We start from the raw sequence: 12,239 nt of genomic DNA on the forward strand, positions 1-12,239 counted from the left end.
TGTCCGTCCGTCCGTCCGCTCGTTTTGCGACGCTACTAGTTCTTTATCTTAAGAGCTATTGTTCTACTTTTTCGCTATTTGGTTCGTTATGGTGTCGAGTCTTGTACCAAGGAAGGAATTTTTTCTGTACCGCTTACAAAAAAAATTATTGTAAAAAAAACAAAAAACCGTTTTTTACATGTTCCATAATTTTACACTTTTGCCGTTTATTAACGATCCTAGAGATCGTTTATAATTTTCCATTGCTATCTGTCGTCTGCCTGTTGGTCTGTCCGTCTGTTCCTTTGTCTGTCTGTCCATCTATCTGTCCGTGTGAACGATAACTTTGTTTAGAAATGTTCGATCGCTTTTACATCTCCGTTAGTTATGAACTGAATTGCATGAAATTCAATATGGGCATAGCTTTAGCCATATAATACGCAATGCCAAAAGTTGAATCGAATTCACAGTGCCCTTTTCGCATCTCGACCATTTATAAACCGAATTGCAAACTTTTTTACTTATAAAAGTATTTGAATGAAATTTGATACATAGGCACTTGTAATAAAGGAAAATCAAACGCCAATTTCAAAATTTGGTTTTGCGCATGCGCAGTGCCAACTTTTTTATTTATGGAAGAATTTAAATGAAATGTGATACATAGGCACTTGGAATAAAGGATCATCGAGCGCCAGTCTCAAAATTTTCTTTTGCGCATGCGCAGTGCCAACTTTTTTATCTATGGCACCATTTAAGTGAAATTTGATACTTAGGCGCTTGGAACAAAGGAAAATCTAACATTAGTTTTAAAATTTAGGTTTGCGCATGCGCAATTCCAACTTTCTTATTTAGAAAAGCATTGAAATGAAATTCTTCTCATAAACTGAAATTGAAGTAACACATCAAAAATGGATTGCCCATGTGCAACGCTATCTTTCATATCTGTGGCCGGATTTTTACGATTTTATCAGAAGTTGCATCTTATAAATGGGAAATGAATGCAAGTGGAAATGCGCTTTATGTAAATCGTTTACGATTACTTTTTAACTTGTTCAGTTTTGTGTTGTTAATTTTTTATATAATATGTGAATAAAGGTCATAACCAACGCAATCTTATGATCAAAATAACTTTGCACGATAAAAATTTTCCTCCAAATCAGAAAAAAGGCAATTACTTTAATTTGAAAAAACGTAGCCCTTTACACTTGAAGCAATTATTATTATTATTATTCAGAAAAGATCCGTGTCGCAAATCACTCTAGTCAGAAGATCAACAGCACTATAGATGAATTAAACAACACGTGTATTTAATTAATCATTGGTACTTAAGAGGTTCGGTACCTAACAAAGTGTAAATTTTATTAGTGGAAATAAGTTGGGAAATAAGGATTTTATAGAGGCGTTCAATTTTTGGGAACCTCTAATAGTTTTCTATCACATGGAAATGTTTCAATGGGGTCATCCCGCCTTCATTTTTTATTTCTGATCCACAAAGTACATTAAAAATTTATTTGCGAGTAAAATAAACCCAAAATAAATTATTTAAAAGCTGTGTTTTTAGGCCGAATTTGAATCGCTTCAGACTAAATACGTCACAAACCTACAACCAATCACGTAGAAGTGAGCTGGCAACCTTGCACGAGGGTCTGACGTTTGTCACATTTGACGTTTTGAGAGGGATGTTTAACTGCATCTAGCCACAGCCGTCTATAATTACAAGCCATGCTGAGAAGTTTGGCAACGTTGTTCGAAAGTCAATCGGTGGGCCGATTTAGTTTTAATGGCGTCTTGTTGCTCTTTAAAAATGGCATTTTCCTCTCTCCTGTGTTTCGCCTTGGCGGTTTTAATATAGAAGAAAGATACTTAGGCATCAGCTTACAATTGTGCATAATAATACATATTATTTATTTACAAAAATGGATAATAACATTTTTATTTGACTTTAAAATTCGGAATGCTGTAAATTGGTAACTGCATCATAATGTGTTTTCCATCGAGATCTCCAAAATTGGTGAACTTCTGTCGAAACAGGTCGAGGTGAAGCACACGCTTGAGCACTTAATTTCGGTAAAACGACAGTAAATCGCTGCGCATCAGCAAGATTTTATCAACGACCAGGTGTGATTCGAAATGGCAGACTTTAAGCCAGCCGCTACTCCAGTGGGTGTAGGTACGAAGCTTTTAAAGAGGGGAGCCCTGTAGACTTAAAATTCCCGTACCATGAACTCTTGGGAATAAGTTGAAAGGTTCCTTCAGAAAATCGATTTGACATGTCCGTGCTAGAATACCTGAAATACAAACTACCTAGTTGTGTTTTTTCACGATAAACACTTACCGTACTTACGTACCACGCAGTGTGTACGTCATATTTGAGCTTGTACAGGTACTTTTAACAAATAAAAGTGCTTGTAAAGGGTCCAGTAAGGAGTAGTCTGCTTTAGAGGTTATGACAACAAATCGATATATTTCGTTTAGCAACTTACCTGAATAATAACTTCTGTTCATTCCGTACGGAGTAACACAAATTGTCGCAATCTCGCTCTTTTAAAACAGGTAATTTGGAATATTACACCCAAAACACATATAAAATACACCCCAAATCTGTCAAGTTGAATTAGGAAATCGGCCTACCATGCAGTGTTGCCATAATTCTCAGCACGGCTTGTAATTATAGACGGCTGTGATCTAGCACGAAAGTGACAAGTGCCTGTGACAGATGAAGCAAGTTATAAATGCCATTCTCCTGAAATATTGCCAAGTCGTTATGTCATCTGAATGGTTCTAGGAGCTGATTGGTCGGGCTTATTACGTCACAGAGCCCGCCACAATCATATCGTGTTGAATAAACCTTTAAAACCGCACATGTTCATTATTTTTTTGCTAATCAGCCTCTATTTTTAAATAAACTTCTACTGTCCAAAAAAATGTTTTATGGTTTCAGGTACACGCTTATTAAATTAGAACTGCGGAATTCAACTATACTGTAAACCCCCATTGTAACGAACTCATTAATTTAAAAAAAAGTCTGCAACCCGAAATACAATTTGTTAAAACATAAAAAGGTTGTAATGATTGATTTGTGCGCGCAAAGTACTTGTTAATTTTTAATAAAAATTACTATAGGTATTTCAAGCGTAGGTAGTCACTGTGTTAGCTGGGATTATAATATGGTTTCACGGTTCAAACTCAAATTTGTATTGCAGGTGCAGGCGTCTTTTTAATGGCAAGCATGAGAGCAAGGCGCTACCACACATTGCTTTACATTTTTGATAAGACTAAACAATACTTTTCCTAGTTTTCCATATGAACACAGAACTTTTCTTACAGTTGGACTTAAGAGGGTTACAGACGATATTTTCTGGAACACTCTCAAAATACCTCGAGCTCCAACAATGAAAATCACATCTTCCTTTCAGTTTATCTTATTGAAATTCTTTTCTATGAGTAGCAAAAAGCAAGCCACTGTATATTTAACCTAGTACCACAGATTTAAATATTAAATCTGTGCTAGTACCTTTACTTTCCTTGACAGTTTAATTTCATTTTACTGTGCACATTATTTAAAAAAAAGTGTTATGATCGTCATTAGTTTGTATCATTTTTCATCAATGCAACAATGACCGAGATTAGTGAAAACTTGAGAGAGCAATCAGTTTAATAGATGAATTAGTAGGTATCGTTAAAATTTCAGGCTACATTTAAACTTCTATTCCGACTTCAATTTCATTCCTCTCAAACCGAAGGCATCTCGCTTTCGTTTGGTGAACCAACAAAATGAAATACCATCATTAAATTTTAAACTCCCATTAACCTCTAATTTCAGATAATCACTTTAGATGTTAAACATGTAATGGCTTTTACGCAATATTCTTAGCGCTCATTATTTCAGAAATGACGCCTGGCAACTTTAAATGAAATACCGAAGTATTATAAATTTTTTTAGGACTAATGTTATATAAGCGTCGTTTGTTATGAAAAACTGGTCTCGACTCGGTTATTAAGTAATCAGAGCGTGAAAATGTAGAAGATCAATGTTAGCGATTTGCAAATGCAGAAAACCACACGGCGTTGTTTAACTATTCTATTTTTGACTTCACACATGACTAAATGTGTATCTGCATCCTCTATTGTATTTAGTTCCGATGAAATTAATTAGCGAAGAATTGAGAAACTCTATTGTAAGACGAGTGATCCTTTCCAATTTTACAGAAAAACTGCAAACAATGGAAACAAAGGGAGCTGCCAAATAAACTTTGCCAATATTATTTTCTTACACAGTTTGCACATAATTAATGTGCCGCAGAATTTACGATTGATTGCGTATACCATTATAAGAAAATTCCGAGACGAACTCGAGGAATAATAATACCATGTCGAATCTTTTCGTATTCCTACCTTTTTGCTGGAATGTTTATGATATCTGGCAGGATGCAACATACACAAATAACGATCCATGGCCATGCATATCAATATAACGGCGGACTGTTGACTAATGGCACCCCGCAGCAGAGCCTGAAACAAAGTCACCGATTAAATTCAATGAAAAAATAGATCTGTTATGTTTAGATGTAGATAAAAAGTTCAATAAAGAACCAAATTAAATTCGCGACTGTGTCAGATGTAGTAAACGTTATTGATTTATTTACTTAACGTCAGTATTAACTGTCTTTTCCATAAAATGGTTATTAGCGAAATAAAGCGTCACGTAATCCACTTGATTATCTTGGTTTAAAATACTAATTGTGGGTACTTGTCGATTAACGTTCTGCACAAATGTCTAAGTGCAAGCACAAGTGCATCATTTAAAATTAAATTGTTTTAGGGAATTGTAAACTAGGTTTAATTGCTAGCATATTCACGTATCGCAACGGATTTTTCTATTCATAAGAGAAAGCAAGGATGTAGAGCACTTTTTTCCTGTATGAAAACAAGATTCATACTAGAAAAAACCTATTCCTTTCATAGTAAACAACATTTAGGATCATTACTTTCTAGTTCAATAATTGCAATTAAAGAAATGTACTTATGTACATATAAAAGTCAGGAAAATTACACATTACTGGTGAGGAAATATTAAAGTAAGGGACCCCCATTTTATTCATTATAAAACTTAAAATTCCACAACGAATGAGAAAACATCACCAAAACCTTTTGTTTGCTTATCTGTTATGTATGTATAATGTACTTAGTCTTGCTCCCGTGCATAGTGTACGTAGGGCAAAGTACGAACTGAGTGGTGCAAAAAGAACGTACGTAAAATGTACGTACGTAAAACGTAAGTGTACATGAAGTGTACGTCCATAAATTCAGGGTTGTACGTACTATGTACTATGTGCATAGTACGTACTTGTGTTATTTGGGAAGTAGCGTGCGTCAACTATCAGTTGACTGAATTTTCCGGCGTACTATGTACGTATTAGCACTTCGTACGTTATAGAATTATAGTTTGTTGTCGTACACAACTGCACGTACATCAGACGTACATATTTGTTTCATGAACGTACCTACGTCAAATGGAACAAAAATGTACGTACAGTGGACAATTCGTGCTATTCGCACATATTCAAAATGATGGTGTATGATGTGGGGTATGGCTTAATTTGTTCTCATAATGAGAGACGATGAGGAATTGGGACACCTAAGAGAGCTTTGAATATCTTGGGGAGCAAATGCTATTAAATCTTGTGATTTGGCGCGCATATCAGCAAAAAGCATTATGTTGGCCTGAAGGCACTGTAAGAATAAGACTTTCGTTAAGTTGTATCTGAATTCGAGATTTTTGTTTTCCTTTGACATTTTAGAATGGAGAAATAAATGCCCAAATAGCAAAAGATAATGAACATTTTAATTAATTGCAGCAGAAGCTTAATTTACTATAGTTAGATATAAATTCGTCGGAAAAATGAGCTTTTAAACCTGCAATGCTGGCGATGAGTAGCCCTGGATTGTGGTAACTTTAACACATTAATCTTCAGAGGGGAATACAAGCAAGTTTCCTGCTATAGAGAAAGGTACTTTCAACCTTCTACTACTCTCTAAGAGAAATAGTAGGACAATTCGCACCAGAATAATTCGCTCTCGGACATTTCGCACACGGACAATTCGCACCCGGAAACCATCTGCACTTCCAAAATCAGTGCTCGGTTTAGCTAATCTTACCTTGTCATCGTTGGCCCAGATGCTGGCATTGCATGTTAAACTAAGAGCCGATGGATCCTTTGCTCTTCTCGCTCGACACAGCCATGATGAGCAGTTTTGGAGTTTAAGGTTCTTAGCAAAGAGGTACATGTATCCTTCATAGATTATTTATCTCTTTCCCCTTTTCGTTGTAACGAACTCCGAGCTTTTAGCCTCAGGGACAAGTCCATTTCTGATGATATTTTCTTTGATTTTGGCATTTTAATGTGGCACTTAAATATTTATGTTGGTTAAACAATAGCCATACAATTTGTAGGGGAATAATTTTTTTAATAGTATTTATGAGGCAAGAATTCATACGTACAATCCTATGTACCTTTTTAAATGGAATGGACCATATCAAAGCAGTAGAGATTTTAGGTCACTTTAATAGCATCCATATCACTCAAAATCTGGAATTTAGTACTTATTTTATTGTAATCTCCGTATTAAATATGAGAACACTTGCTAAAGTTACCATGAATGAAAATTTATTTAAAAAAAAAAACAAAAAAAAGGTAAAAAGACACTCATCCGTGATGTAAATTGTCCATGCACTCATGTTCACAAGTAGACGGATGCTGCTAAACGCTGGTATCGGTCTATCGGCAAAACTGTCACCTGACATTTCTTAAACCTATTTACCCAGTTTTATTGTACCAATTCACAATCAAGGTTTTTTTCATTTGGAAACCTTTTAGCACGTACAAATAATATTGCAATACGAATATAAACAATTATTATTTGTTCATAGCTGCAAGTTAAGTTTCCTAGTCCTCTAACCTTCGATGTCGTCCATTTAAAGGACATATAACGAAATACGTATGTATTGTCTTAAAAGAATCTCAAGTAAATTATAATCATATTTGAACGTAAAACAAATAGATTCTTAATAGTTTCCGTAAAATTAAAGAGATAAGAACTGTAAAATAACGAATAAAAGCAAAAAATGTTGATATATATCGTGAAAAAAATTGATCTTGCTATAAATTATATGGCTATTATTTAAATAATATACTAAAATTGTGAAGATCCATGACTCTCAATGGGGTGCTTAAGAAGCTTCGGAGAAATAACACCAAAATCTACCCATTTATTATTATAACAATTTTTATGGGGAGATTTTGGTGTTATTTCTACGAAGCTAAATAATATACGGTGGTGCATTAGAAACGATACACAGCTATTTATGTAAATTAAAATAATTTTCAAAAAACGCTTTGGCACGTCAAATTGATCATGGAAGGAAACAGTGTCTAAAATAAAACTTGCTCACTAATGTCTTTGTCTCGCATCGCTGACAGTGCAACCCTTAAAATCTTAAATGATGCATAGTTGGTAAGGTCGCCCATCTGTGAATTCGGATATGTAATTTTTTGGTTTAGTTGTTTCATTTCCAGCGCATTTGACGTTGCAGGTACAAGTTTTCTCTTTTTTATACCACTTGCAACTGCATAATTTTGACGCACGATCGCATTAGCTTCTATTACATAGTGATCGGCCCCACATCCTTCCAATGATATAAACAACAGCGCGTCCTCAACTTACTTTAAAAATATCTCGAAAATATCGAATCTAAAAAATTATAGTTTCACCAAATTCAGAGAAGGAAAGCCTTTCCAATGATGTCCTATCTTCCTTGTTGCGCAATTACCAATGCTAAGGGTTTTGCTTTAGTACTAGGTATGCCATACAAAAATTAAAAAGGAAGTATATAGGTACTTAATAATTACAAACATTTAAAAGAAAAAATCATCAATATCGACCTGTTCCTAAAACGTTTCAAGATTTTTAAAAGCTTTACTGTTTTGATTATTAACAATCTCTTTAAAAAATGCCAGAATTTTTCCATGTATCTCTTCAAACTATAAAATAAATAACAGTAAGAAAATCAAAAAGAAACTTTTAAGTTCATTCACTACCATAGTTGTAGCAAAGATAACGCAAAAAATTAGCAGTTAGTGTAATTTTACTCAGTCACCAATAATCAACATATAGCCATATGTGGTCAAAGTGGTAAAACTGGTTCTAAGAAAACGGGAAACTTACCTTTTCTGAACACCACCACAACACTACCACCAGAAATAAAATTTTTTTAAATTAAAAAAAAAGTATACACAAATTCAAAACCCGTTTTAAAATACCACTCTGTCAAACGTTCAAGAATGAAGATACTATACAGGCGTTAAAGTTCTAATTAGTTGTGGTCATACGTACTTAAACCTGATTTTTCGGACCTAATTACTTTTACCTTGTAATAAACCCTATTCATCTTCCAGAAATAATAGAAAGGATGTCATTACGATATTTCTCTTATTGTTTCTTTATGAAGTGCAATTTGTGTTATCGGGGTCTTTTCAAATTTACCTTTAATTCTAATATTATCTTAATTACTTATCCAAATTTAGTGCCATCTATGAAATGCATTGTCCTATTATCATTTATTCATACTAGTTTTATCTAAAATAAATTTAATTCATTTCCTTTGTCACCCTTTTCAACTAAAGAAATAAAGAACAATTTTTTATGTGTCTTCATTAAGAAATCTTTATGTAAGGGAGCGCTAAAATTACTTCCTTTTTCTATTTTCATCTTGATCTTATAATGTAAATATTTTTAACTTTAGACTTATCACTTTGTTTGTGTGCGGTATTATATGTTGATTCTGTTTTAATATTAAGAGCGTCTCAAAAGTAGCGAATATTACACATAATATTGTACATACAGGGTGACAATTTGAAAACTTACCACCCCCCATATCTTAGTAAATAAACGAGATATTTAAAAAAATCAAAATCCGTTTCGGTAATTCGGAGGGGGAATCACAATGACATAGTTGGCGACGCACCCCCTCCAACCCCCTGCGCCCCAGCCACCCCAACTTTTAAATCTTAAATAGTGACCCCCCATGTGTGATACGTCGTTGGAAAGCTCTGAAAAAATGCTTTCCAGCCATACCAAATAGCATTACATTTAGGTTAGTAATTATCGTGCAAATCAAAAAATAAACTAATATGATACATTTGAAATCTGTCGTATTTAAAACGCAACCGGCGAACATAGACGAACTAAGACAGAGAATAATTCAAGAATGTCGAAATATTGCAAAACCAACATTGGAAAGGTTCGACAAGAGTTTGAGAATAGATTATAACTGGCGATCAAAAATGAGTTGCTGTCGAGTCGGCTTTGGAAGTTCAAGTTAAATACGATTTTCCATGTTTATTTTTTGATTTGCACGACAATTACTAACCTAAATGTAATGCTATTTGGTATGGTTGGAAGCATTTTTTCAGAGCTTTCCAACGACGTATCACACATGGGGGGTCACTATTTAAGATTTAAAAGTTGGGGTTGCTGGGGCGCAGGGGGTGTGAGGGGGTGCGTCGCCAACTATGTCATTGTGATTCCCCCTCCGAATTACCGAAACGAATTTTAATTTTTTTAAATATCTCGTTTATTTACTAAGATATGGGGGGTGGTAAGTTTTCAAATTGTCACCCTGTATACCTGTACTGCAGGAAATCGGGTATAATCTTATTACTTATCATGTCACACATTCGATTAGTTGCACTTGAGATAAGTTATTTTCGTCTATAAACAATTCGAAAACAATTTTGGGTCCAACGGTTAATTCTTTCAAAAAATGTCTTGCTCCATAAGTCATCGGGAAGAAAGTTGAAGGTAGTGCTGTTGCGCAGATATAGTTACAAAAAACGTGTAGTGGAGAGAAATTTTGCAACACTTAAGATTGGCGCACGAGTGCACACTAATTTATTAGCTTTAGAAGCAAGTTCGGTCGGATTACGGAACAGATAATATACTTGCCACCTTATGGTGTTTAGACGTGTAAAAATCCACAATGTTCTCTATCCAATGCAATGAAGAGATAATCACATTTATAACGTCATTTTCAGCACCAGTGAAACAAAGTATGGGCAAATTGCTATTATGAACATTATTAACGAGCGACAAAAAGCGAGTTTTGATTTTGGACTTTCTGTCCGTCGGCCTGTGGACACGATATCTCACTAACGGTTTTGAATTTCTAATTCTGTTTGCAGCAATAAGTAGACAATGGTCAAAGGGACTAATTGATTAAATTTTGGTCAGTATTTGTCAACCGGAAGTGACTTTGTCGCTCGTTGTCTATATTGGTGCAGTTTATTTATTAATTTTTTTTCAAAAGGCTGTTATGTATGGAACTTATTTACAATTATCTAATATCCCTATGCTTAGATATGGTGCTGGCGGTGTTGTAACTCAGACCTGAATGTGTGGTATCTTGATGACGCCACGATCACGCCATAACTCATAGAATTTTCGAGAATAGCTTCTGTTAAATAGAGCTGTACCAGAAGAGGAGAAGCTCAATCCTTCGCTGCTACCTACCTACGTCATAAAATTTAATTTAGGTAAATCAGTTAAAAACAGAAAAGGTAGGTAGCTATTATGAACAACGTAATTTCTGTTGATAACAAAGTCAAGATATCAATAAATAAAAGTGTTTACAACAATTATAATGCCCTTATCAATTTTCTAATGTTCTAATGATTTTAGTACTATTTTCTGATTATATGTAAATGTTTATAGTTTCCTTAATTTCCATTTAAAAAAAGTTTTCAAAAATGAATCAATTACCTACGTCATAAAATTTAATGTAGGTAAATCAGTTAAAAACAGAAAAGGTAGGTAGCTATTATGAACAACGTAATTTCTGTTGATAACAAAGTCAAGATATCAATAAATAAAAGTGTTTACAACAATTATAATGCCCTTATCAATTTTCTAATGTTCTAATGATTTTAGTACTATTTTCTGATTATATGTAAATGTTTATAGTTTCCTTAATTTCCATTTAAAAAAAGTTTTCAAAAATGAATCAATTACCTACGTCATAAAATTTAATGTAGGTAAATCAGTTAAAAACAGAAAAGGTAGGTAGCTATTATGAACAACGTAATTTCTGTTGATAACAAAGTCAAGATATCAATAAATAAAAGTGTTTACAACAATTATAATGCCCTTATCAATTTTCAGCAAGGAGTTAGGTAACGTTTGATATACACCTATCAAATCAATCCACTTATACTTGTTATTCAATAATTTTAGATCCGTATGTTATACCGAAGCCACCGTAATGGTGGCTTCGGTTATACTCGTGTAGCCTATTAAAAGTTCTTGGAGATACGTGAAAACGGACTCTTAAGGCTGTGTCTTAAGGCTCGGTGCACAGATCCAATCTTTTGACATGCGGCGGGCCGCTGCGGTGCCGGAGTTGCGTTACTTGATACAACATTTAAATAAATTAAGTATACGCCGCAATCCCACTTTTCTTGCTCTACACGTCCACACTAGACATCAACAGAATACGGACTTCGTTATTTAACCGCATCGTCTGAATCAAGTTTTGCGGCTGCCGTCGCGTCGCGGTGCTGCACTGGCCCCGCACGTCGAAAAATCGGAGGTGTGTACCAGGCTTTAAAGCTCTTAAATATTGTTAAATCTTTTGAGAGTTTTCGGTGAGCTTTAACATCTATTGAAGGATTAAAAAACTGTTGTATGAGACGGTTTTGGAAATTTTTGTGATTATCGGCGATTCTTAAGGCCGCTTAACAGATCGTAAATACTACAAGCCTCAGACGTTAAAGCATTCAAAAAGAGGGTCTTAATTCGACAGCTACGTTTGAGCGCACTTAACCCACAACATCGCCTAAAGGTTCATTAAGAGAAGGGAATATCTTAAAGACTTCTGTAAAATTCATGGGGACCTTTTGGGCGAAACCCACGTTTGAGACTCTTACAGGCTTGTAACTATGCTTAAACGTTCACAAAAGCTTTTAAGGGTTTATAAAAGCATACACCGTGCTGGGATCCATTCTATTTTCCTTAAGGGCTGGCTACGGAAAAAAGTTACTTATCGCTACATAGCCGATTGTTTATGTAAAGTATCCTGAATCCTGATACATAGTGCAGTAGCAAAAGTCATGTCTACCAGCGAGATCCCGTGGCTTAAGGTTGGGAGGAGCGGTCAAATATGTCAAATTTTAATAAAACTGCTGATTTTCGGAGTATATTTACCT

Source organism: Photinus pyralis, unplaced genomic scaffold (genome assembly GCF_008802855.1).
Source record: "Photinus pyralis isolate 1611_PpyrPB1 unplaced genomic scaffold, Ppyr1.3 Ppyr1.4_LG8, whole genome shotgun sequence".
Classification (NCBI taxonomy): domain Eukaryota; kingdom Metazoa; phylum Arthropoda; class Insecta; order Coleoptera; family Lampyridae; genus Photinus; species Photinus pyralis.